This window comes from Hydra vulgaris, chromosome 12 (genome assembly GCF_038396675.1).
Source record: "Hydra vulgaris chromosome 12, alternate assembly HydraT2T_AEP".
Lineage (NCBI taxonomy): Eukaryota > Metazoa > Cnidaria > Hydrozoa > Anthoathecata > Hydridae > Hydra > Hydra vulgaris.
In genome coordinates this window covers 46,224,001-46,230,000 of record NC_088931.1, presented here as the reverse complement: position 1 = coordinate 46,230,000, position 6,000 = coordinate 46,224,001, and the positions used below count along the sequence as shown (strand labels likewise).

Sequence of the window (6,000 nt, the reverse complement as noted above, 5' to 3'; positions counted from 1 at the left end):
TTTGGAAGACAACATTCGCCGTGTTATTGCCGATATGCGGCCACAAATGTTGGAAAAAGTCATCGAAAATTGGACGTCCAGATTGGACTACATCCGAGCCAGCCGTGGCGGTCATATGCCAGAAATTATATTTAAAATGTAATGCCACAAGATTATCTTTCTAATAAAAAAAAAATCTTGTCAATCAAATAATCCATCGTTGTTTTATTGCAATTTAAAGTTCTATACCTCTAAAAAAAACACCCTTTATATATATATATATATGTAAATTATATTAGTGTATTTATATATATACATATATATATAATATATATATATATATATGCATACATACATATATATATATATATATATATATATATATATATATATATATATATATATATACATATACATTTATATATATATATATATATATATATATATATATATATATATATATATATATATATATATATATATATATATATATATATGTTATTTTACTTATAATTTTGAAAGTTTGTTTGTGAATGCTTCCACCTCGGAGACCGGAGACCATATTGCACTCAAGTCATAATAAAATTTAAAAAAAAAAAAAAACTTGTTTTGATGACAAATCAACTATAAATAAACTTTACTTGAGCGGAGGTTTTTTTTAGCACCCCTCTTTAGTAAGTCTGTAAAAAATGAAACTTATGCAAGATGAGTAATATTGAAAACAAATCATATTGTTATCATATTGTTTGTTACTTTAGTACTAAATGCGATGTTCAATAAGTTTCCTTTCTCAATTGGGATTCGTTAATAGATGACATTTTTCATGAGACTATCATTTCTTGTACCTAGATCCATATAGTTTGCTTGAACCTAAGGCCATATGTGTGTGAAGAATTTGCTTGAGAACGAGGTAGATTGTTCAATTTTGATTGGTACAGAAGTTTTTTTTTCTCACAATTGATTTGAGACTACCATTTTATGCAAAGACTTATTTTTCAATTTTGCTCAGAACTATTAGCCAATTTTGTTATTTATTTATGTGTTGCTTCGTTATTTATTTAAGTGACACTCGATAAATTTGTTGAAAACAATCTAAGATTAAATAAATTTTCTATCAAATTTATGTCTCTATCTTAATTTTCAATTTATTATGGAGTTAAACCTCATTTATTATGGAGTTAAATCCAATTTTCAGAGAGCAGCCCTAGGTACAATAGCTATTGGCCCTAAGTACAATTAAAAAAAAGCTTATTATACCTAGGGCCACTAATTTTTAAACTCTTTTACATGACAAACTTTTATAGTTTAAGTCAATTTACTTTTACTAATACAAAGTAATTAGTATAGAGATGTGATCAGTTTCACCATTTTTAGATGTATGAAGTATGGGCCTTGAATATGGGTATTTAAAATATCCATGTGTGTATGTATATTATGGACGACCCCATATTTCACAAATAGCATTGAAGTATATTACTAAATAAATATTAATATCTGCTTTATTTCATATACTAATATAATAACTAAATTTAAATATTGTATAAATTTAAAAGTAATATACATTTTTTTCTGCATTGTATTCCAAATTTTAAAAAAAAAACTGTCTGATACAAAAAACAGTTTTAAAATATACTAAATGCAAATTTTAAAATATTTATGACTTAATTATTGTGCAATGTAATTACATGCTCACACAAAGAATAGCTTAAATTAAATTCCTTACAGTAAATATATATAAGTATATAAGTAATATGTGCAATTAATATATGATATTGTCGGGGATAGTGCAAAACCGCGCAACTAGCATTGGATAATACCGCATATCTACAGTACATTTTTTTTTACTGGAAAAGTTTAAAATTTAAAATTTTTTTTATTTCAACAGATTTTGGTTTCATTTTAGTATAAAGAGTATTATTCATGTTTTTTATAATGTCAACAATAGATATTTGTTGTTAAAATTATTAATATCCAAATATAGTAGCCAATGCTTGTTACACGGATTTGCACTATCCCGACGATATATGCAGTAAATATTTAAAATATTGTAACATTTTTTTAAAGCATTATAAGTAAGCAAATTTATGGAAAAACTTTTGAGAAGTGAAGTGAAGCCGGAGAAGCCAAAGAAATATATATATATATATATATAAATTATGTTAGTGTATTCTACAAACAGAGTGCTCAATGTTCTAAAAGAACAGAGCAATAATAAATTAGTAAAAATACTTATCTAATTTTTGATTACTTCAACACAGTATTTCACCATCAGTAGGTTCATCAGGAAGAATCAGGAAGATCCTTCCTGATGAACCTACTGATGGTGAAACATTGTGTCTTCCTAATCAAAAATTAGATAAGTGTTTTTACTAATTTATATATATATATATATATATATATATATATATATATATATATATATATATATATATATATATATATAAATTAGTAAAAAACACTTATCTAACTTTTATCTTCGACTTGAAGTTTCACCATTGCTGGATCATCAGGAAGAGTTCATGCTTCCACTCTTCCTGATGAACTCTTCCTGATGATCCAGCACGAACTCAACAACAAGAACTCTTCCTGATGATCCAGCAATGGTGAAACTTCAAGTCGAAGATAAAAGTTAGATAAGTGTTTTTTACTAATTTATTATTGCTCTGTTCTTTAAGAACATTGAGCACTCTATTTGTAAAATACACATACAACATAATTTACATATATATATATATATATATATATATATATATATATATATATATATATATATATATATATATATATATATATATATATATATATATATATATATATATATATATATATATATATATATATATATATACATATTATACATACATATTTAAACTAAGTGACAATAAATTCAAAGTAAAATGTTTGAAAAAAAAATTTAAAAATTTAAAAATTTAAAAAAGTTTGATGAAATAAATTCTTTATAAACTATATTGCAACAGTAGCACCATCTTGACAGCGTTATGGGTAATTATTTATTAGATGATCAATCAAATGTTGTTTTTATTAACAAATTTGATTTATAAAAAAAACAACTTAAATAACATTTTGTAAACTTTATTTGTTTTCATAATTTTTCAATGGAACTGTTAAAAACTTGTTTTTACCTCAAATAACTACTCAGAGATGTTTTAACCTCAAATAACTATCTAGAGATGTTTTAACCTCAAATAACTACCTACCTGTTTTAACCTCAAATAACTACCTACAGATGTTTTAACATATAAAAGATTATTACTGTTGTTTGTATACTTAGTAATTTAAGTAATTTATTTTCAATTTTTTACACATCAATTTTAAAAACATAAGATGTTGGGTGTGTCAATTTTAGATTTTTAAAAAAAAATGGTTTAACAAATTTTGAGATATAAGTAAAAGTTGCAAAATTTTATAAAGAATTCAAATCTGATTAAATTTTTTAAATCAGAAAAATATTTATTTAGGTGATTAGCTCTTTTATGAAAGTATAAATAATTTTTTTTTTTTTTAAACGGAATAACAACATTACCGGACAATACTGTCCATAAAAAAACAGACTTTTAAACAACGTTACATTTAGTTTATAAAAAATTTATTTAAGTTAATATGTACAAAATATTTTGAACAAATTTTGTATTAAATGCGTAAAATAACTTTTAATTTCTCAAAAAGGTTTACTCAAACATATTTTTCTAATCTTAATGATGGTCAGTAAATTATTTTTTCATTGCCGCAATAAGTAAGCAACTGTGAACTGTATATTGTTAAGTATAAATTAAAGAACTTTTAATTGATTGCTTTCATTCTTATAATATTAAAAAAGTAATAATAACTCTTTAAACATTTTATAACTTGGAGGAATAATGGCACCCAAAACCAGAATAAGTACTAGTACACAAATTAGTTTTGCATTTGCTAGAGGAAAACAGTTTGTAATTTCAGAATTATCAACCAAAAGAGACATTATAAGATATGGAATTTTATTAAGAGAGGGTTGCATAGACTTAAAAAAAAGTATTATCTTGTAAAAGAGATGGCCAAAGATATACTTCCAGCTTTATTACACCAGTGGTCGAGTGCAAACTTGGAATTTATATCATCTAAATTAATTACTGACAAAACAATTTGTGATAAAATAGTGACGTTGTGGAACAACGTCCTTGCTTCAGCAAGAAAAAAAGAAGCTAAACAAATAATAAACTTTAAAGAAAAACTTGATAAACTTTTTGATATACTTGTATGCAAATGCCCAATTGTAAAATGTGATGATTTTATTTGTTCTGATCATTGTGATAAACAAGTTCATTATAATAGTAAATGTATCAAAGAGTACAAAATACAATCTATTGATGTTAAGTTTATTTATTTTCAAAGAGTTAAAAATGGAAATGTTAGCAAGCTTCAAATCGGATTACATGATAACATTGAAACCATGTTTATTTTACTTAACTCCTGAGAAAGCAACAAAAAGTATTAAACAGAGATCATAGCAAATAAAATTGTTGAATGGTTGACTGAGAGAAGTATTGACAAGTCTTTACTGGCTGTTGGTGGAGACAAATGTAAACACTGGTTGGGAGGGTGGAGCCATCAAACATATAGAAAAAAATTAGGAAAAAAACTTGTTTAGCTTATATGTTAACTCCATACACATGAGTTTCCACTGATTCATCTTTTAACCAATTTAGTTAAACGAAATCTAACAATAAATGGTCTGGTGTTATTGGGTCCATGCTTGATCTGGCTACAGATCTAGATATAAATCTAGTATTTGAAACTATTAAAATTGGTAATCCACTTATATCTCTCGATGATAAAATAATAAATGACTTGTCTGCAGATCAATTCTATGGTTATAAAGTTGTTTGTGCCATTAGAAGTGGTATTTTACCCCCAAAATTTCATTTATTACAAATTGGGCCTGTTTCACATTTAAGATGGTTAACTACTTTAGAAAATTTAAGGTCTAGCACTGAGTACATTGTGGGTGTTTATTTCCCTTGTTGGTTTAAGATCAAAGTTGAACATTCTTGGATTAAAGGTCCTAAACATTTACTTTACCAGCTGCAGCAACTCAAATTTCAAAAAGAAGATATCATTAAAATAGTATCACCCTCTATTCAAAGATAAGCTTGGTTTTGTTTCAGTGAGTGTATACTACAAACATTGTTGTGTTCTAATACTGAAGAGGATAGAAGTGTAGCTATTAATAAGATAAAAGATATTAGACGTACTGTAAATGAAGATATAGAATAGGGCGACTCTTCTCTTAGACCAAGAAAAACTCCTGTTCTGAACTTTAATGCTGAAAAATTGGTGGACCTGATATCATGAGAGTCATCGGTTTATGAACCAGTCTTAACTACCTCTCTAACAACTTCTGAAATTGTTTTTTTTTATTAAATCCTATGCAGCTTCAAATTTGGCCATGTCATGGACAATCTGTTGAACATTGCGTAAAGCAAGTTATTGAAGCTTCAAGTAGAGTGTACAATCATGAAAAGAGAGAAAGATTTTTTTGAACTCAAGAGGCGAGTAGAAAGTTAATGCCTAAAAATTATAGTAAACAAGACCTTGAAAATTTGACACGTTTTTGTATTAAATTTATAATACTTATTGAAACAATTTGGTTTTTTTTTTTTAAATATCTTGCTCTATTTCTAACATCAATACCAATAAAATTATTATGCAATGTTAATACAGTTTGTATTTAAAATACATTGAAAAATATTTTAATATTTATAAATTAATCTCAATCTAATTTTAGTTTTAATTTAGTATGCATATTAAAATTTAAATTCAAAGTCAAATTTTGAAATAAAAACATTTCTTTTAAATTTTATACAAGTTCTTAAAGAAATTATATTCATATCAAAATTAGTATTAATCAACATTTATATCCCAACTGATATTTATCAAATGAAGTAAAAAAAAGAAGCTCATTAATGTTTAAGTAAAAACCGGGTTTTTTTGAGAAACCAGGTCAAAATTTTATTAAAATATAAA

General features: G+C 25.2%; 1 protein-coding gene across 1 annotated transcript in view; it reads right to left on the bottom strand.

Moving 5' to 3' along the window:
* LOC100198864 (TBC1 domain family member 15) overlaps positions 1–6,000 on the bottom strand; it is a 158,659-nt gene that overhangs the window by 37,552 nt on the left and 115,107 nt on the right. The gene's annotated exons all lie outside the window — the stretch shown is intronic.